The sequence below is a fragment of the Balaenoptera borealis genome (genome assembly GCF_965194805.1).
Source record: "Balaenoptera borealis genome assembly, chromosome: 6".
Taxonomy (NCBI): Eukaryota; Metazoa; Chordata; class Mammalia; order Artiodactyla; family Balaenopteridae; genus Balaenoptera; species Balaenoptera borealis.
In genome coordinates, this window is record NC_138863.1 from 48,359,810 (window position 1) to 48,383,025 (window position 23,216).

Here is a 23,216-nt window from a genome sequence, read left to right on the forward strand (position 1 = left end):
TTGCTGGCATGTCTGCTTTTTTATTATTGATTTGTAGCAGTTTTTATGGACTTGCATACATCCTTTGTTGTTTTCACATATTGCAAATATCTGTCATTTTGTGGCCTTTCACATTCTTAATGTCTTTTGATGGTCAGAATCTTTTTTTAATAATTGTATTTATTTATTTTTTGGCTGCGTTGGGTCTTCGTTGCTGTGTGAGGGCGTTCTCTAGTTGCAGTGAGTGGGGGCTACTCTTCATTGTGGTGCGCGGGCTTCTCACTGCGGTGGCTTCTCTTGATGCCGAGCTCTGGCTCTAGGCATGCGGGCTTCAGTAGTTGCGGCATCTGGGCTCAGTAGTTGTGTCTCCCGGGCTCTAGAGTGCAAGCTCAGTATTTGTGGCACACAGGCTTAATTGCTCCTTGGCATTTGGGATCTTCCCGGACCAGGGCTCAAACCTGTGTCCCCTGCATTGGCAGGTGGATTCTTAACCACTGAGCCACTGGGGAAGTCCCAGAATCTCTTAATTTTTGACATCCAATTAATCTATCTTTTCTTTAATATTTTGTTTCTTATATACTTACTCATAAATTGTTGTCTATCCTAGGGTCTTGAAGATAATTGCCCATGTTAATTTCTAAAAGCTTTATTGTTTTAACTTTCAAATTTAGTTTTATAATCTATCTGAATTGCTATTTGTGTGTTGTGGAGGAAAAGATGTATTTTTCACACAGATTCCAACTGATCCAGTACCATTTATTCAAAAAAGAACACCTTTCCTCATTTCAATGCAGTGACACTTTGACGTAAACCAGGTGACAATAGGAGTCAGTATGTTTCTCTCTTTGCTCCATTGAGCTATTTGTCTATCCTTGCACCTATACCACATTCTCTTAATTACTACAGATTTGCCTGTCATTGTACAACATCCAGCTTTCTTTTTCATCTTCAAACCAATCTTAGATTTGTGTACCCTTTCCATTTATATATAAATTTTAGAATAAGTTTGTAAATTTCTACAAAAACAAAAATGTGCCATAATTTTGATTGGAATTGTGGGAGATAGTTTACGACTATATAGTATATTTCTCAACACATTTTCATCCCTGAGTGTTAGTATCCACTGAGGATAGTTGCCTGAAAAAATAGGACTGTTATGTTTACCAAATTTTTATTTGTTTCTGATTCTACAATTCATTCTATTTATGTAGAACTTCTTAGTTGTGATTATACTGTAAAAATGATCTTTCCCTACTTTATTCATTCCCAATATTAGTTCCTGTTTGTTATTACTACTTTTGAAACTTTTATTTAAAAAACCTAGACATTAAATGTGCTCATAGCTTCCAGGTATTTTCATTAGACAGAGCTAAGATACACACGCACGCACAAGGAGACCTATATCTGTTTCTTTGTTTATTCATATCCCTTTGTTAACACACAGCTCACACCAATTTATCTAAGTCCAATCAAATGCCACAGGCTTCATTCTTGTCTTCATCTTTCTCATGTTTTAATTCCCTGCTGGTATCCATTATCCTTAATAAATTTACTTAGATTTTTTCATGACCCCTTTGTTTAACCATTCCCCAATCCTGCCAGTTACTTCTGCCTCAGTCATGTTTGCCTCTTCTATCTTGGTCACCTTGATAAAAGGAAAGAAAATGGAAAGAAATTGAAACAGTTTTCTTTTCTCTTTTTTGAAGAGAAAAGATAGAAGACAAAATGACAGGAAAGAAAAATAGATGAAGTGGGGCTTCCCTGGTGGCGCAGTGGTTGAGAATCTGCCTGCTAATGCAGGGGACACGGGTTCGAGCCCTGGTCTGGGAAGATCCCACATGCCACGGAGCAGCTGAGCCCGTGAGCCACAACTACTGAGTCTGCGCGTCTGGAGCCTGTGCCCCGCAACGGGAGGGGCCGCGATAGTGAAAGGCCCGCGCACCGCGATGAAGAGCAGTCCCCGCACCGCGATGAAGAGTGGCCCCCACTTGCCGCAACTAGAGAAAGCCCTCGCACGAACCGAAGACCCAACACAGCCAAAAATAAATAAATAAAGTAGCTATAAAAAAAACAAAACAAAAAAACAAAACAAAACATGAATCCGATACTGTCTTTTCTCCGTTCAAAACCTGCCAATGATTTCTCATCTCACAGAATAAAAGTCACAGGCCCTCTCCGGGTTTCCTGCAATCTTCTCTCTTAAAAAAAAAAAAAAAAAAAATAGATGAAGTGAGCAAGATGGAGGAAAAAGAGCTTCTCATTGATATCTCACCTCAGCAACAATAACTTGGCAACCATAAATGGGCAAAAGTGCCTTTGTAGGAACTTTGAGATCTAGGTAGGAGGTTGTGAAACTTCAGTGGAGTCCAAAACTTAGGAAATCCATTTTGAGAAGGCATGCCTGCACCCAAGAGGCTGACTTGCCAACTGTGGTCTCGATTAAAGACCCAGAAACAGCTCTGTACCCCTAAGGAGTAGGCTACAGCCCCATTAGCCATGGTCCTGTCACCAGCACTATTTACTAAGGGCCTGGGGGGAGTTGCTCACCAATGCAAGAGTGCATTGATCATGAAGAAACAGGCAAATATACTGCCAAAGGAAACTTTTAAGCTTTAGTAACTTACCCTAAAGAAATGGAGATCTACAAATTAACTGTTTTGAATTCTTTGTCAGACGTCTTAAGGAAACTTAATGAAATGCAAGAGGACACAGATGGACAACTAAATAAAATCAGGAAAAAATGCACTAATAAAATGAGAAGTTTTATAAAGAAGTAGAAACCATAAAGCAAACAAATTCTGGAAGTGAATGCAATGAGCATCTAAATATAAAAAGCAAATATTAACAGAACTAAAGAGAGAAATAGACAGTAATATAATAATAGTAGGGGATTTCAATACCTTGCTTTCAATATTGGATAGATCATCCAGACAGAAAATTAATGAGTAAACAGTGGCCCTGAATAACACTTTACACCAAATAGACCTAACAGACATATATAGAACATTCTATCCAACAGCACCATAATACACATACTTATCAATGCACACAGAACATTCTCTAGATCGTATTTTAGGCCACAAAGCAAATATTAATAAATTTAAGAAGACTGTAATCCTATCAGTTGTTTTTTTCTGATCATAATATGAAACAAGAAGTCAATAACAGGAAAATGGAAAAACGTACAAATACATGAAAATTAAAACACAACCTTGAAAAACTAGTGGGTAAATGAAGGACTCAAAAGGGAAATCAGAAAGTAACTTGAGACACATGAAAATGAAAACAATAAAATTGCTTATGGGATGCACCAAAATCAGTTCTAAAAGGTTAGTTTACAGTGATACATGCTTATGTTAAGAAAAAGATCTCAAATAAATGATCAAATTTTATACCTCAAGGAATTTGAAAAAGAAACTAATTCCAAAGTTAGCAATAGAAAGGAAATAAAAGATTAGAGCAGAAATAAATATAACCAAGAAAAAAAGAACTCAAATATACAAAATTATAAATGAAAGAGAAAAAATTACAATTTACACCACAGAAATACAAAATATCATAAGTGGTTACTATGAACAACTATATGACAATAAATTGTATAACCTAGAAGAAATGGATAAATTTGCTAAGACTGAATCATGAAAAATACAAAATCTGAACATACCAATAATGACTTAGGAGATTGAGCAGTAATCAAACCCTCCCAACAAAGAGAAGCCCAGGACCAGGTAGCTTCACTGGTGAATCCTATCAAACATTTAAAGAATTAATGCCAATTCTTCTCAAACTCCACCCCAAAACTGAAGAGGTGAGAAGTGTTCTCAAAGTGTTCTCCCAAAGTGTTCTCTGTTCCTAAAGACAAAATTTCTCTGACACCTAAGTCAGATAAAGACTACAAGAAAAGAAGACCAATATCCCTGGTGAATATAGATGGAAAAATTCCAAACAAAATACTAGCAAACCAAATTCAATGGCATATGTAAATGAGCATACAACATGATCAAGTGGGATTTATCCATGGAATGCAGGGATGGCTCAACCTATATAAATCAATAAACTCCATACACCACCTTAATAGAATGAAGTATAAAAATCATATGATTCTCTAAATAGATACGGAAGTAGTATTTGACAAAATTCAACACCTTTTCATGATAAAAGTTCTGAACATATTGGGAAGAACATACCTCAACATAGTAAAAGCTGCATATGACAAACCCACAGCTAACATCATACTCAATGGGAAAGTTTGAAAGCTTTTCCTCTAAGATAGGTACAAGACAAGTGTGCCCATCTTTATTCAACATAGTGCTGGAAATCCTAGCCAGAGCAATTAGGGAAGAAAAAGAAGACATCAAAATCAGAAAGGATGAAATAATATCGTTTCTCTTTGGAGATGACATACTATTACATGGAAAACCCTAAAGATTCCACTAAAAAACTGTTAGAACAAATAAACAAATTCTGTAAAGTTTCAGGATAATTCCTCTTATATGGTAGTTCCTATATCAGATCACTTCTTCAGGGCAAGTCATCCTAGTGAGTTAAAGCACTTTTTAGTTCTGTTTCTTACTCTTCTTTCATATAAATCACTGAAGCTCTTAGATTTTGGCCTGGAAACTTCTGGCCATTATATTACGGAAGCTAAATAAATCATATAGCTACTTACTATTTCTTAAAAAAATCCAAGATTAGACTTTGAGATCTACAGTTGCAGTACTTCTTATAAGCCAGACACCTGATATAATAGTTTACTCTTTAAATTCTTGCTAAGAGGCAAAAAGCATACCTGGCATGTTTCTAAAAATATATTAAAGCTAACAAGTAATTATAGATATGGACAGTTGAGTTGTCATATTTTTAAGCTAGTGTGTACTTGTCAGGACTCATCCAGAGAAACAGAGTCAGTAGGAAAGTGAATATATATATTTGTTTGTTTATTGTGAGGAATTACTGTATGCAGTTGTGGGGGCTGGCTAAACAAGCCCTAAAGTCTACAGGGCAGGCAGCCAGGAAGGGTAGATCATGAGCAGGATGAAATGCCATGAGATGAGCTGAAGCTTACTGTGCACAGATGGGCAACCAGAAAGGAAGATCCACTGAAAAGGAGAGAAATTGCAGATCCAGCTGCTGTTTGTAGTCTTTGATCAGGGAAGTGCTAAGCCCCCTTTTAATGTTCTTCCAACAGAAGGCAGTGGCCAAGATGGTGGAGTAGGAAGACACTGATCTTACCTCCTTCCATGGACACATGAAATTTAAAACGATTTACAAAGTATCAATGAGAATGACCTGAAGACTAGCAGGAAAGATCTTTTACAACTAAAGATAAAAAGAAGGAAACACAACAAGGCAGGTAGGAGGGGTGGAGACACAATACAGTCAAGGCCCATACCCCCAGGTAGGCGACCCACCAACAGAAGGATAATTATAATCGCAGAGGCTTTCCGCAAAGACTGAGGGGTTCTGGCTCAACATTGGGCTCCCCAGCCCAGCAGGTCTGCATTGGAAATATTAGCTTCCAGAATGTTTGGCTTTGAAGGCTAGCAGGATTTACTTTCGTGAGGGCCAGAGGACTGTAGGAAACAGAGACTCTGTACTTAAAGGGCATATGCAAAGTCTCACACACTCTGAGACCTAGTGCAGAGGCAGTAATTTGAAAGGAGCCTGGTTCAGACCTACTTGGAGATCTTGGAGAAGCCTCTTGGAGAGGCAAGGGGCCAGTGGGACCCTTTGGGGACATAGACACTGGTGGCAACCATTTGTAGGAGCTTCTTCCAATGTGAGGACACTGGTACTGGTAAGCACCATTTTGGAGTCCTCTTTCTAGACTATTAACGCTGGGACCTTAGCCCACCTACCAGCACACCCACAGTAATCATCCCTGCCACAAAAGAAGAGGCCACACACAATCCATATAGGGAACACCCCTAGAGCACAGGGCTCTGGTGACCAGAGATGACTGTGTTGCTGGGTTCCATAGGATGTCTCCCACATAAGGCCACTTCTCCAATATCAGAAATGTTACTGACATTCCTAATACATAGAAATAAAACAGAATTAGTAAAAAAAGAGGCAACAGAGGAATATGTCCCAAATGAAGGAACAAGATAAAACCACAGAAGAACTAAGCAAAGTGGAGATAAGTAATCTACCCAATAAAAGCTCATCATAATCATGCTCAATGAATTCAGGAGAAGAATGGATGAACACAGTGAAAAGTTTAAAAAAGAGTTAGAAAATATGAAGAAGAACCAAACATAACTTAATAATGAAATAATAAATAAAAATACACTAGAAGGAATCAACAGTACATTAGGTGATACAGAGGCACAGATCAACAAACTAGAAGATAGAGTCATGGAAATCACCCAAGCTGAACAGAAAAAAGAATTTTAATAAATGAGGGCAGTTTAGGAGACCTCTGGAGCAACATCAAGTGTAGTAACATACACATTGTGGGGGTCCCAGAAAGAAAAGAGACAGAAAAGGGGGCAGAAAACCTACTTAAAGAGGTAATAGCTGAAAACTTCCCTTATCTGGGAAAGGAGACAGACATCCATGTCCAGGACTCACAGAGAGTCCCAAAGAATATCAACCCAAAGAGGTCCACACCTTGTAATTAAGATGGCAAAAATCAAGACAAAGAGAGACTCTTAAAAGCAGCAAGGGAAAAGCACTAGTTACATACAAGGGAACTTCCATAAGACTGTAAGCTGACTTTTCAGTGGAAACTCTGCAGGCAAAAAGGGAGTGGCATAATATATCAAAGTGAAGAAAGGAAAAGACCCACAACCAAGAATAATCCACCTGGCAAGTCTGTCATTCAGGACAGGTAGAGTTTTACAAAAAAGGAAAATTAAGAGTTCAGCACCACTAAACTGGCTTTAAAAGAAATGTTAAAGGGATCTTTCTAAGCAGAAAAGACCATGACTAGAAATATGAAAATTATGAAAGGAAAAATCTTATTGGTAAAGGCAAACATACAGTAAAGGTAGTAGGTCAACCACTTATAAAGCTAGTATTAAGATTAGAAGACAAAAGTAGTAGAATCATCTATATGTACAATATGTAGTTAAGGGATACACAAAAAGATGTAAAATATGATATCAAAAGCATTAAACTTAAGAGGAGAGTAAAATATAGGGTGGTTAGAATGTGTTTGAATTTAGAGAGCATCAACTTTAAATAATCAAATATATTTAAGAAGTTATATATATGAATCTCATGGTAACCAGAAATCAAGAAACTATAATACATACAGAAAAAAAGAGAAAGTAATCCAAACATAACACTAAAGATAGTCGAATTATATCAAATTACAAGGGAAGAGAGTAAAATAAAAAGGAAAAAAAAAATGATCTACAAAACAACCAGAAAACAACAAACAAAATGGCAATAATTACATGCCTATTGTTACTTTAAATGTAAATGGAATAAATACTTCAATCAGAAGCATACAGTGCCTGAATTGATAAAAAACAATATCCATGTACATGTGAGTCTCCAAGAGACTCACTTCAGATCTAAAGACACACACAGACTGAAAATTGGCAGATGGAAAAAGGTATTTCAAGAAAATGGAAACAAAGGTGGGGTAACAATACGTGTATCAGACAAAATAGACTTTAAGACAAAGATGGTACAAGAGACAAAGAAGTACATGATATAAAGGTAAAAGGATTGATCTAACAAGAAGATATAATTGTAAACATGTATGCACCCAATATAGGAGCACCTAGATACATAAAGCAAATATTAATAAACAAAAGGAGATGTTGATAGTCATATAGCAATAGTCAGGGATTTTAACATCCCACTTACATCAATGGATAGATCATCCAGAGAGAAAATCTGTTAGGAAACCCTGGCCTTAAACAACACATGAGATCAGATTGACTTAATAGATACATAGAGAGCATTCCATTCAAAAACAGAATACACATTCTTTTCAAGTGCACTTGGAGCGTTCTTCAGGATAGATCATGTGGTAGGCCACAAAATTAGCCTCAATAAATTTAAGAAGATTGCAGTCATCTCAAGCATCTTTTCTGACACACTGTGGGCCTAGAAATCAACTATAAGACACATAAACACATGGAGGCTAAACAATGTGCTACTAAACAACCAGTGGGTCACTGAAGAAATCAAAAGGAAATTTTAAAGATACCTGGAGACAAATAACAGTGAAAACACAATGATTCAAAATATATGGGACACAGGATAAACTGTCTAGGAGGGAAGTTTATAGCAATAAAAGCCTACCTCAGGAAACAAGTAAAATGTCAAATAAACAACCTAACTTTATACCTAAAGGAACTAGAAAAATAATAAAATGCAAAGTTAGAAGGAAAGAAATGTTAAAGTCAGGGCAGAAATAAATGAAATAGCGATTTAACAAAAGAAGAAATGAATGAGACTAAAAGCTGGTTCTTAGAAAAAATAAATAAAATTGATAAACCTTTAGCCAGACTCATCAGAAAAAGAGGCCCAAATAAAATCAGAGAGAAAAAAGAAGTTGCAGTATGTACTGGAGAAATACAAAGGATCATAAGAGATTATTACAAACAAATTAGTTGATTTATACACCAATAAAATGGACAAACTAGAAGATATGGACAAATTACTAGAAATATACAATCTCCCAAGACAGAATCACAAAGAAATAGAAAATATGAACAAATTACTAGTAATGAAATTGAATCAGTAATCCAAAAACTGTAAACAGACAAAAACCCAGGACAAGAAGGCTTAACAAGTGAACTCTACCAAACATTTAAAAAAGATTTAACACCTATCCTTCTCAAACTACTCCAAAAAAAGGAAGAGGAAAGAATGCTTCTGAACTTAGTCTATGAGTTTAGCATCACCCTGATACCAAAACCAGAAAAAGACGCCGCAACGAAAGTTACAGACCAATAATCACTTATGAATAAAGATGCAGAAATCCTCAAGAGATCAGCAAACCTAACTGAACAATACATTAAAAGGACCATAAAACCTAATCAAGTGAGATTTATCCCAGGGATGCAAGGATGGTTCAATATCCAAAAAATCAATGTGATAAAACACATTAACAAATTGAAGAAAAATCACATGATCATCCTAGTAGATGCAGATAAAGCGTTTGACAAAATTAACATCCATTTCATAAAAACTCTCAACACAGGTATAGAGGGAACATATCTCAACATAATAAAGGCCATATATGACAAGCCAACAGCTAACATCAGACTCAATGATGAAAAGCTGAAAGAATTTCCTCTAAGATCAAGAACAAGACAAGGATGCCCACTCTCACCACTTTTATTCAACACAGTATTGGAATTCCTGGCCACATCAATAAGACAAGAAAAATAAAAGGAATTCAAATTAGAAAGGAAGAAGTAAAACTGCCACTGTTTGCAGATGACAGGACGCCAAATTGAAATTCCAAATATGCCTCTGCTCAAAACTATTAGAACTAGTAGAAGCATTCAGTAAATTTACAGGATACAAAATACAGAAATCTGTCACATTTCTATACACTACCAACAAAATATCAGAAAGAGAAATTAAGCAATTTCATTTACAATTGCATCAAAATAAAATACCTAGGAATAAAACTATCCAAGGTGGCAAAAGACTTGTGTTCAGAAAACTATAAGACTTCATAAAATACAGACAACAAAAACATGTGAAGCCACACCATGCTCATCGATTAGAAGAATATTGTTAAAAATGACCATATTACCCAAGGCAATCTATAGATTCAATGCAATCTCTATCAAAATACCAATGGCATTTTTCACAAGACTAGAACAAATAATTCTAAAATTTGTATGGAAACACAAAAAACCTCAAAAAGCCAAAATAATCTTAAGAAAGAAGAACAAAGCTGGAAGTATCACACCTTCTGATTTACTGAATGGGAGAAAATATTTTCAAATGATATATCTGATAGGAGATTAATATCGAAAATATACACAAAACTTCACACAACTCAGCATTAAAAAACAACCTGTATAAAAAATGGGCAGAGAACCTGAATAGACATTTTTTCCAAAGAAGAGATACAGGTGGCCAACAGACACATGAAAAGATGCTCAACCTTAGTAATTATCAGGGAAATGCAAATCAAAGCCTCAATGAAATATTACCTCACATCTGTCAGAATAGATATTATAAAAAAGATAAATAAGTGTTGGTGAGGATGTGGAGAAAAGGGAATCTTTGTGCACTGTTGGTAGGAATGCAAAATTGGTGCAGCCACTATGGAAAACAATAGAGAGGTTCCTCAAAAACTTAAAAATTGATCCAGAAAGGTTCCTCAAAAACTTAAAAATTGATCCAGAAATTCCACTTCTATTTTTCTGAAGAAAACAAACACACTAATTTGAAAAGATAAACACACCCCAGTGTTCATCACAGCATTATTTACGATAGCCAAAATATGGATGCTACCTTTGATAGATAAATGGATAAGGAAGATGTGGTATATTTATACAGTTAGCCATAAAAAAATGAGATCTTGCCTTTTGCAACAATATGGATAGATGGAGAGGGCATAATGCTAAGTGAAATAAGTCAGAGAAACACGAATATGGTATGAAATCACTTATGTGGAATTCAAAAAAAAAAAAAAAAAAAAGAACCAACATAATAAAACAGAGTTGTAGATACAGAGAACAAACAGGTGGTTGCCAGAGGTGAGGAGGATGGTAGGATGAGGGAAATATTTGAGAAAAATTAAGAGGTACAAACTTCCAGTTACAAAATAAATGAGTCACAGGGATGAAAGGTATGGCTAGGGGAATATAGTCAATACTAATCTCTTTGTATGGTGACAGATAGTAAACTTACCATGGTGATCATTTTGTAATGTATAGAAATATCAAATCACTATGTTGTTCACCTGGAACTAACAGTGTTGTAGGTCAATTATACTAAATAAATAAATACCAACAGATTGTTTGGTGTGTGCAGGATGCTCTCTTTTGATTCACTTAAAATCAACTGATTAGGGACTTTAATATTTATAAAATCCCTTTACAGTGGCACATAGAATAATGTTTGATTGAATAACCAGGAGAAGGTGTGCATATGGTAAAAAATTACTACTGTCACCTTTCTTTTAACTATGTCAAGAAAATATTCCCTGTAGCCTACTCTAATTAGAAATATACTAGGAAGAGAATTCTGGGGAATATTGTTCAGCCAAGTTGACACATCATAAAGCCATCACACAGTCACCCAAAACACCTTAAAACAGGAGAGAGAGGACACATTTCACTAAAACGTTTTATTTTCCATTACTCACCTCAAAGTTTGTATGAATGAGTCCAGCTGTTACCTTGATATTCTAGAATCAACAATCAATTGAATTCTAGAATACTCATATGAATTTAGACCTGGGATCTTTGTGTCAATCTTACTGGACACAAATCTGTGTGAGTTCACAGTGGTATAATGAAGAGATGGTCATAAATATGGTACAGAAAAATTAAATGATACGATGTTTGCTTATTAGTATACAATATGGGATGTTGTATAAAAATTATAAGAATATTGAAGAATGAATTTTCATAATATGCTGCCAGAATACATATGACTTCCTAGGTCACATCCAAAGTGTGAGCAATCTGTCACTCACAAGACTTTCCCTTTGTCTTTCTTATGAGGTTTGTATACCTCTTGGTTTACAGTTCTGCCTGAATGTTTCAGATACTCCAGAAAAAAGTGACTAGGTTTTGTCCAATATGTCTTTGGATCTGTATTTTTAATATTGTATTTGAGATTCAGAAGTTTGACATAAATGATGGAAAATTAAGTTTAGCATATACTGTAATACTCAGGTGATCAGGACTGTTCAGTTATTCTTTACTGAGATTCTATTGTCCCCATACTTTTACTAAACACTTTACATGTAATTAATACTAATGCACATTTTCTATTTTCAAGGAGCTTATTTTCAAGAGATGAGACATTTTAGTCAAGTACTTACAATACAGTATGATGAGTGCTCTTCATGAATACTATGGGAGGACATAAGAGTCTTGACAAAGCATTAGGTAAAAGGGAGATCTTAGCCAGAGAAGGCGTCTAAACGTTTGCAATGGACCAGTAATGAGAAATAGTAAATTAATGAGGAGATAAATAATTTAAGTAATTGGATTTCATAGAAAAAGATGAGCTCACTGAAGAGTTTTAAAGAAGATAATAATATGATTAACTGAGTTTTAGAGAGATTAGCCATACACACAAAACAGTGTCTGGTCCCACAGTATATATTAAATACTAGATAAATGAATGAGTGAATGAATGCAATACAGAGAGTGAATCAGAAGAGTTCATTTACAAGAGGCAGGTAGCCCAGCTCATAGGCTGTTGAAGTAAACTAAGCTAGAGATCATGGGCTTAACTAACTATTGGCTTAAAGGAGAAAAGGTATAGATTCCAGAAATATTAAGAAAGTAGAACAAGGAATATTTCATGATTTAGTTGTTTAGTATGAGAGTAGATGAAGGAAAGAAAGGAATCAAAAGCAAATATGTGGCTTAAATTACTGAGAATGGAAATGTGGGATGAAGAGAAGATGGGCGTATCAGTGAAGAATAACTTCAATAATATTTTCATTAAAACAAAACCTGTGAGAGGTTTTATAGGATAAAGACACTTCTGTTTTATAATATTCAAGTTTTAGTTAGCAACTATGAAGACTTTAAACACAAGCAGTATATATTTAACAGTACACTTATAATTCAGAATTTAATATGCTGTTTTTACATGTTATAAAGAATCAACAAGGTTCTTCTGTGAGTTTCAGAGTACAGCTCTCTATGTTATGTCTGTACACATGGCACAGTTCTAAATGGGATAAATATGAGGACAGATCTTGTGTAATACACACATACCTCTCTGTTATGCATACTATAATTTAACCAGCTAGTAAATGAAACTAGTAGTTATTTTCATAAGGATTTTTTTGAAATAAACTTTGTATTTCTAAGAAGTTAGATCAAAACAAACTATTTTTTGTGTTCTCTGAACAACAGTGATGCCTTAGTCTGGAAAATATATAATGCTGTTGTGAACAATTGGTGACTGAATATACTCATGAAAAACCATATTTAGATCTCTCCATTTATATTGATCATCATCATTCTCTTGTAGAACCTGATGTAGGGAACTGACTCTAAATGGGGTCCTTGTTTTATGATAGAAAAGGGTTTTCAGAAGAAAGATTACTCAATATCAAAAGGATAAGCCATTTTTCTTAAAATGTCATCAGACACTTTTAGAGAACAAATATCTTTACAGTACTCAGGTTGGCAGCAGATAGAGCCAATATGTCTAAATCATCATGTTTTGTTTTGTTATTTAAAGAGGTAAATTTTACAAAATGTCCATCAATGAGATCTCTAAAATTCCTTTACAGTGTTAATTTTATATAGGTAACTAAATAACATAAGAAATAAATTCACTTAAAATAATTGTTTTCCAGACATTTTGAGCATGGAACCCTTTAAATACCAAAATATTTCAACCATTTACCATGCTAGTATTTGAATTTTCAGACTCAGCTGATTGAAGGAACACATTATGAATAATAAGTATATAGATTCAGTTATTTAAACATACTATATATTAACCAAAATATTCACTTAATATTTCAAGACTAGTAATACACTTATAATATATATAAATTCATGCAACTCTTGCTGAATTACCATTACCATTAATTATCATTAACCCATCTGGCAAATGCTGAAATAGAAAATAAAATTAAGTCTGTAAGATATTCAAAAGACAAAAACCTTAAAATGACCTTGCACTTTATCCTACTAACTTCTCTCCCAGGGAAATATCTATTGGATATGGAGCTTGCTGCAATACTATGGAATAGGACTAACATCTGTCTCTGGATCTAGATATGGTTCTTACCTTCTTTGAGTCTTTTCTCCAGAAATGACATATTTTTGTCTCTTTGCCCTATGTCATGTCTAATCTGACCTTGACTTCTAAACTGTTACCTCAGCTTACTACCAATTCAACGTTAACAAAACATACTGCTAAATGAGATAAGTCAGAGAAGGACAAAGTCTGTATGATATCACTCATATATGGAATCTAAAAAAGCCAAACTTGTAGAAACAGAGAGTAGAATGTTGATTACTGGGGGCTGGAGAGGGCGGGGAAATCAGAAGATGTTGTTAAAGGATACATAATTGCAATTAGAAGGTGAATAAGTTCTAGAGATTTAATGCATAGCATAGTAATTATAGCGAACAATACTGCATTATATACTTCATAGATGCTAAGAGACTAGATATTAAATGATCTCACCACAAAAAAGAAGTGATACTTACATAATATTATAGATGTGTTAGTTAATGCTTTGATGGTAATCATATTGCAATATATAAATTTATCAAATCAATACATATACCTTAAACTTATAAAATGTTATATGTCTATTGATCTGTACATCTGAAGGTGGGTGGATTGGACCTCATGGAGGTGGTGGAACTGGAGGAGTAGTGGTGGAACTGGAGGAGCAGTGGTGGAACTGGAGGAGCAGTGGTGGTGGTTCCCACAATCCCAGCAGTTCCAGGAATAGCAGTGATACCCATGACCCTGGCATCCCTGGCAGCAGTGGCAACACCTGCAACCCTAGCTCCCCCAGCAGTGGTTGTGGTGCCTGCAACCCTGGTGACCCCAGCAATGGTGGTGGTGCCTGTGGCCCTGGCAATTTTGTTAGCAGCAACAGAACTGGTGACCTCTGTGGTACAAGCAAGGACAATGGCACCCACAACCCCTCTGGCAGAAAGAGTAGAGGGTGGAAAGTGTGCACTCACAAATATAGCTGGAGGCAACTCCTTTAAAAACAAGCAAAAGAAAACATGTGCTATAGTGCCACTTGCTAGAAAACAAAAGAAAGGCCTCTAATTCCCAAGGTAAAGAAGCTTTACCTGGAGGTAGAGAAGATGGCGGAAGAGTAAGACGCGGAGATCACCTTCCTTCCCACAGATACATTAGAAATACATCTACACGTGGAACTGCTCCTACAGAACACCCACTGAACGCTGGCAGAAAACGTCAGACCTCCCAAAAGGCAAGAAACTCCCCACGTACTTGGGTAGGGCAAAAGAAAAAAGAAATAACAGAGACAAAAGAATAGGGACGGGACCTGCACCAGTGGGAGGAAGCCGTGAAGGAGGAAAGGTTTCCATGCACTAGGAAGCCCCTTTGCGGGCAGAGACTGCGGGTAGCAGAGGGGGGAAGCTTCGGAGCCACGGAGGAGAACACAGCCACAGGGGTGCAGAGGGCAAAGCGGAGAGATTCCCGCACGGAGGATCGGCGCCGAGCAGCACTCACCAGCCCAAGAGGCTTGTCTGCTCACCCGCCGGGGCGGGCGGGGCTGGGAGCTGAGGCTAGGGCTTCGTTCGGATCACAGGGAGAGGACTGGGGCTGGCGGCGTGAACACAGCCTGAAGGGGGCGAGTGCACCACAGCTAGCCGGGAGGGAGTCCGGGAAAAAGTCTGCAGCTGCTGAAGAGGCAAGAGACTTTTTCTTCCCTCTTTGTTTCCTGGTGCGCGAGGAGAGGGGATTCAGAGCGCCGCCTAAACGAACTCCACAGACGGGCACGAGCCACGGCGATCAGCGCGGGCCCCAGAGACGGGCGTGAGACGCTAAGGCTGCTGCTGCTGCCACCAAAAAGCCTGTGTGCGAGCACAGGTCACTCTCCACACCGCCCCTCCCGGGAGCCGGTGCAGCCCGCCACTGCCAGGGTCCCGTGATCCGGGGACAACTTTCCCAGGAGAACGCACGGCGCGCCTCAGGCTGGTGCAACGTGATGCAGGCCTCTGCCGCCGCAGGCTCGCCCCGCATCCGTACCCCTCCCTCCCCCAGGCCTGACTGAGCCAGAGCCCCCGAAGCAGCTGCTCCTTTAACCCCGTTCTGTCTGGGCGGGGAACAGACGCCCTCAGGTGACCTACACGCAGAGGCGGGTCCAAATCCAAAGCTGAACCCCGGGAGCTGTGCAAACAAATAAGAGAAAGGGAAATCTCTCCCAGCAGCCTCAGAAGCAGCAGATTAAAACTCCACAAACAACTTGATGTGCCTGCATCTGTTGAATACCTGAATAGACAACGAATCATCCCAAATTCAGGAGGTGGACTTTGGGAGCAGGATATATTAATTTTTCCCCTTTTCCTTTTTTTGTGAGTGTGTATGTATATGCTTCTGGGTGAGAATTTGTCTGTATAGCTTTGCTTTATAATAGCTTTATTTTACTTCACTATATTATATTCTCTTTCTTTTTTTCTTTCAATTTTTTCTCCCTTTTACTCTGAGCCGTGTGGATGAAAGGCTCTTGGTGCTCCAGCCAGGCATCAGGGCCGTGCCTCTGAGGTGGGAGAGCCAACTTCAGGACACTGGTCCACAAGAGACCTCCCAGCTCCAGGTAATACCAAACGGCAAAAATCTCTCAGAGATCTCCATCTCAATATCAAGACCCAGCTTCACTCAATGACCAGCAAGCTACAGTGCTGGACACCCTATGCCAAACAACTAGCAAGACAGGAACACAGCCCCATCCATTAGCAGAGAGGCTGCCTAAAATCATAATAAGGCCACAGACACCCCAAAATACACCACCAGACGTGGACATGCCCACCAGAAAGACAAGATCCAACCTCATCCACAAGAACACAGGCACTAGTTCCCTCCACCAGGAAGCCTACACAACCCACTGAACCAACCTTAGCCACTGGGGACAGATACCAAAAACAACGGGAACTACGAACCTGCAGCCTGTGAAAAGGAGACCCCAAACACAGTAAGATAAGCAAAATGAGATGACAGAAAAACACACAGCAGATGAAGGAGCAGGGTCAAAACACACCAGACCTAACAAATGAAGAGGAAATAGGTAGTCTACCTGAAAAAGAATTCAGAATAATGATAGTAAGGATGATCCAAAATCTTGGAAATAGAATAGACAAAATGCAAGAAACATTTAACAAGGACGTAGAAGAACTAAAGAGGAACCAAGCAACGATGAAAAACACAATAAATGAAATTAAAAATACTGTAGATGGGATCAATAGCAGAATAACTGAGGCAGAAGAACGGATAAGTGACCTGGAAGATAAAATGGTGTAAATAACTACTGCAGAGCAGGATAAAGAAAAAAGAATGAAAAGAACTGAGGACAGTCTCAGAGACCTCTGGGACAACATTAAATGCACCAACATTCGAATTATAGGGGTCCCAGAAGAAGAAGAGAAAAAGAAAGGGACTGAGAAAATATTTGAAGAGATTATAGTTGAAAACTTCCCTAATATGGGAAAGGAAATAGTTAATCAAGTCCTGGAAGCACAGAGAGTCCCATACAGGAAAAATCCAAGGAGAAACACACCAAGACACATATTAATCAAACTGTCAAAAATTAAATATAAAGAAAACATATTAAAAGCAGCAAGGGAAAAACAACAAATAACACATAAGGGAATCCCCATAAGGTTAACAGCTGATCTTTCAGCAGAAACTCTGCAAGCCAGAAGGGAGTGGCAGGATATACTTAAAGTGATGAAGGAGAAAAACCTACAACCAAGATTACTCTACCCAGCAAGGATCTCATTCAGATGTGATGGAGAAATTAAAACCTTTATAGACAAGCAAAAGCTGAGAGAGTTCAGCACCACCAAACCAGCTTTACAACAAATGCTAAAGGAACTTCTCTAGGCAAGAAACACAAGAGAAGGAAAACACCTACAATAACAAACCCAAAACATTTAAGAAAATGGGAATAGGAACATACATATCAATAATTACCTTAAATGTAAATGGCTTAAATGCTCCCACCAAAAGACACAGACTGGCTGAATGGATACAAAAACAAGACCCATATATATGCTGTGTACAAGAGACCCATTTCAGACCTAGAGACACATACAGACTGAAAGTGAGGGGATGGAAAAAGATATTCCATGCAAATGGAAATCAAAAGAAAGCTGGAGTAGCAATTCTCATATCAGACAAAATAGACTTTAAAATAAAGACTATTACAAGAGACAAAGAAGGACACTCTATAATGATCAAGGGATCGATCCAAGAGGAAGGTATAACAATTGTAAATATTTATGCACCCAACATAGGAGCACCTCAATACATAAGGCAAATACTAACAGCCATAAAAGGGGAAATCGACAGCAACACAATCATCGTAGGGGACTTTAACATCCCACTTTCACCAATGGACAGATCATCCAAAATGAAAATAAATAAGGAAACACAAGCTTTAAATGATACATTAAACAAAATGGACTTAATTGATATTTATAGGAGATTCCACCCAAAAACAACAGAATACACATTTTTCTCAAGTGCTCATGGAACATTCTCCAGGATAGATCATATCTTGGGTCACAACTCAAGCCTTGGTAAATTTAAGAAAATTGAAATCGTATCAAGTATCTTTTCTGACCACAACGCTATGAGACTAGATATCAATTACAGGAAAAGATCTGTAAAAAATACAAACACATGGAGGCTACACAATACACTACTTAATAACGAAGTGATCACTGAAGAAATCAAAGGGGAAATCAAAAAATACCTAGAAACAAATGACAATGGAGACACAACGACCCAAAACCTATGGGACGCAGCAAAAGCAGTGCTAAGAGGGAAGTTTATAGCAATACAAGCCTACCTCAAGAAACAGGAAACATCTCGAATAAACAACCTAACCTTGCACCTGAAGCAATTAGAGAAAGAAGAACAAAACATCCCCAAAGCTAGCAGAAGGAAAGAAATCATAAAGATCAGATCAGAAATAAATGAAAAAGAAATGAAGGAAACAATAGCAAAAATCAATGAAACTAAAAGCTGGTTCTTCGAGAAGATAAACAAAATTGATAAACCATTAGCCAGACTCATCAAGAGAAAAAGGGAGAAGACTCAAATCAATAGAATTAGAAATGAAAAAGGAGAAGTAACCACTGACACTGCAGAAATACAAAAGATCATGAGAGATTACTACAAGCAACTCTATGCCAATAAAATGGACAACCTGGAAGAAATGGACAGATTCTTAGAAATGCACAACCTACCGAGACTGAACCAGGAACAAATAGAAAATATGAACAGACCAATCACAAGCCCTGAAATTGAGGCTGTGATTAAAAACCTTCCAACAACAAAACCCCAGGACCAGATGGCTTCACAGGTGAATTCTATCAAACATTTAGAGAAGAGCTAGCACCTATCCTTCTCAAACTCTTCCAAAATATTGCAGAGGGAGGAACACTCCCAAACTCATTCTACGAGGCCACCATCACTCTGATACCAAAACCAGACAAAGATGTCACAAAGAAAGAAAACTACAGGCCAATATCACTAATGAACATAGATGCAAAAATCCTCAACAAAATACTAGCAAACAGAATCCAATAGCACATTAAGAGGATCATACACCATGATCAAGTGGGGTTTATCCCAGGAATGCAAGGATTCTTCAATATACGCAAATCAATCAACGTGATACACCATATTAACAAATTGAAGGAGAAAAACCATATGATCATCTCAATAGATGCAGAGAAAGCTTTCGACAAAATTCAACACCCATTTATGATAAAAGCCCTGCAGAAAGTAGGCATAAAGAGAACTTTCCTCAACATAATGAAGGCCATATATGACAAACCCACAGCCAACATTGTCCTCAATGGTGAAAAACGGAAACCATTTCCACTAAGATCAGGAACAAGACAAGGTTGCCCACTCTCACCACTATTATTCAACATAGTTTTGGAAGTGTTAGCCATAGCAATCAGAGAAGAAAAAGAAATAAAAGGAATCCAAATCGGAAAAGAAGAAGTAAAGCTGTCACTGTTTGCAGATGACATGATACTATACATAGAGAATCCTAAAGATGCTACCAGAAAACTCCTAGAGCTAATCAATGAATTTGGTAAAGTAGCAGGATACAAAAGTAATGTACAGAAATCTCTTACATTTCTATACACTAATGATGAAAAATCTGAAAGTGAAATTAAGAAAACACTCCCATTTACCACTGCAACAAAAATAATAAAATAACTAGAAATAAACCTACCTAAGGAGACAAAAGACCTGTATGCAGAAAATTATAAGACACTGATGAAAGAAATTAAAGATGATACAAACAAATGGAGAGATATACCATGTTCTTGGAATGGAAGTATCAACACTGTGAAAATGACTCTACTACCCAAAGCAATCTACAGATTCAATGCAATCCCTATCAAACCACCACTGGCATTTTTCACAGAACTAGAACAAAAAATTTCACAATTTGTATGGAAACACAAAAGACCCCGAATAGCCAAAGCAATCTTGAGAACGAAAAATGGAGCTGGGGGAATCAGGCTCCCTGACTTCAGATTATATTACAAAGCTACAGTAATCAAGACAGTTTGGTACTGGCACAAAAACAGAAATATAGATCAATGGAACAGGATAGAAAGCCCAGAGATAAACCCACGCACATATGGTCACCTTATCTTTGATAAAGGAGGCAAGCATATACAGTGGAGAAAAGACAGCCTCTTCAATAAGTGGTGCTGGGAAAATTGGACAGATACATGTAAAAGTATGAAATTAGAACACTCCCTGACACCATGCACAAAAATAAACTCAAAATGGATTAAAGACCTAAGTGTAAGGCCAGACACTATCAAACTCTTAGAGGAAAACATAGGCAGAACACTCTATGACATACATCACAGCAAGATTCTTTTTGACCCAGCTCCTAGAGAAATGGAAATAAAAACACAAATAAACAAATGGGACCTAATGAAACTTAAAAGCTTTTGCACAGCAAAGGAAACCATAAACAAGACCAAAAGACAACCCTCAGAATGGGAGAAAATATTTGCAAATGAAGCAACTGACAAAGGATTAATCTCCAAGATTTACAAGCAGCTCATGCAGCTCAATAACAAAAAAACGAACAACCCAATCCAAAAATGGGCAGAAGACCTAAATAGACATTTCTCCAAAGAAGATATACAGATTGCCAACAGACACATGAAAGAATGCTCAACATCATTAATCATTAGAGAAATGCAAATCAAAACTACAATGAGATATCATCTCACCCCGGTCAGAATGGCCATCATCAAAAAATCTAGAAACAATAAATGCTGGAGAGGGTGTGGAGGAAAGGGAACCCTGTTGCACTGTTGGTGGGAATGTAAATTAATACAGCCACTATGGAGAACAGTATAGAGGTTCCTTAAAAAACTAAAAATAGAACTACCATACTACCCAGAAATCCCACTACTGGGCATATACCCAGAGAAAACCATAGTTCAAAAAGAGTCATGTACCAAAATGTTCATTGCAGCTCTATTTACAATAGCCAGGACATGGAAGCAACCTAAGTGTCCATCATCGGATAAATGGATAAAGAAGATGTGGCACATATATACAATGGAATATCACTCAGACATAAAAAGAAATGAAATGGAGGTATTTGTAATGAGGTGGATGGAGTTAGAGTCTGTCATACAGAGTGAAGTAAGTCAGAAAGAGAAAAACAAATACAGTATGCTAACACATATATATGGAATCTAAGGAAAAAAAAAAAAAGGACATGAAGAACCTAGTGGCAAGACGGGAATAAAGACACAGACCTACTAGAGAATGGACTTGAGGATATGGGGAGGGGGAGGGGTGAGATGTGACAGGGTGAGAGAGTGTCATGGACATATATACACTACCAAATGTAAAATAGATAGCTAGTGGGAAGCAGCCGCATAGCACAGGGAGATCAGCTCTGTGCTTTGTGACCACCTAGAGGGGTGGGATGGGGAGGGTGGGAGGGAGGGAGATGCAAGAGGGAAGAGATATGGGAACATATGTATATGTATAACTGATTCACTTTGTTATAAAGCAGAAAGTAACACACCATTGTAAAGCAATTATACTTCAATAAAGATGTTTAAAAAAAAACAAGAAGCTTTACCTAAATAAGAAAGGTGTCCCTAGGGACTTCCCTGGTGACGCAGTGGTTAAGAATCCACCTGCCAATGTAGGGGACACGAGTTTGGGCCCTGGTCTGGGAAGATCCCCTATGCCACAGAGCAATTAAGCCCTGTGACACAACCACTGAGCCTGTGCTCTAGAGCCTGTGAGCCACAACTACTGAGTTCTTGTGCCACAACTACTGAAGGCCGCGTGCCTAGAGCCCGTGCTCCAGAACAAGAGAAGCCACCACAATGAGAAGCCTGCACATCACAATGAAGAGTAGCCTTCCGCTTGCCACAACTAGAGAAAGCCCACATGCAGCAATGAAGACCCAACACAGCCAAAAATAGATAAGTAAACATAAATAAATTAAAAAAAAAAAAAAAAGGAAAGGTGTCCTTAGTTCAAATGTGCCAGCAGAGGCACATCTCATCAAATACCATGAAAAATCACAGTAATATGGTATCACAGAAAAGAGAATGGCAATTTTCCAGCAGCCAAACTCAAAGTCATGGAAGATTGGCATCTGACTGATAGAGAATTCAAAATAGCTGTTATGAAGAAAATCAGTGAGCTACAGGAAAACTCAGAAAGTTAATTCAGAAAGGTAGTTCAGTTAACTCAGGAATAAAATTAGTGAACAGATGTAATTTGCCAAAAATATTGAAATTGTAAAGAACAAAAATTCTGGAGCCGAAGAACTCAACATATGAGATGAAGGATGCATTGGAACACATGGAAACAGATCAGGTGGAAGAGAGAATAAGCAATCTGGAAGATAGGAATCTAGAAATGATTCTGGTTGAATAGGAGAGAGAACTAAGACTTCAAAAAGGTAAAGAAACCTTATGAGAACTATCAGACTCCATTAGGAGAGCTAACTTAAGAGTAACAGGTATACCAGAAGAAGAGGGCAGAGAGGTTATTCAAGGAAATAATAGCTGAGAACTTCCCAAACCAAGGGAAATAAGTAGACATATAGTCCATGAAGATAACAGATCACTATCTCAATGAGAAAAGACCCCCTCCAAGACACATTACAATGAATCTGCCAAAAGTCAATGATAAAAGACTATTAAAGGCAGTCAGGGAAATACCTACAGATGAACCCCCATTAGACCATAAGCAAATTTCTCATCAGAAATTCTACAGACTGGGAGAGAGTGGAGTGACATATTGAAAGTATTGAAAGATAAAGACTTCCAGCAAAGAATACTTTATTCAGCAAAGTTATCCTTCAGGTA

General features: G+C 37.5%; 1 protein-coding gene across 8 annotated transcripts in view; it reads left to right on the forward strand.

The window, feature by feature from the left end:
• Window positions 1-23,216, forward strand: part of LOC309631315 (uncharacterized protein) — a 644,789-nt gene that overhangs the window by 9,125 nt on the left and 612,448 nt on the right. For 2 of the 8 annotated variants that reach the window (XR_014246190.1, XR_014246191.1), the window contains exon 3: window positions 1,686-5,160. The exons of the other annotated variants lie outside the window; for them this stretch is intronic. The gene's annotated coding sequence lies outside the window, so the exon portion shown is untranslated. Of the gene's footprint in view, window positions 1-1,685; window positions 5,161-23,216 lie in introns of those variants that run through there. 8 annotated transcript variants of the gene reach the window in all.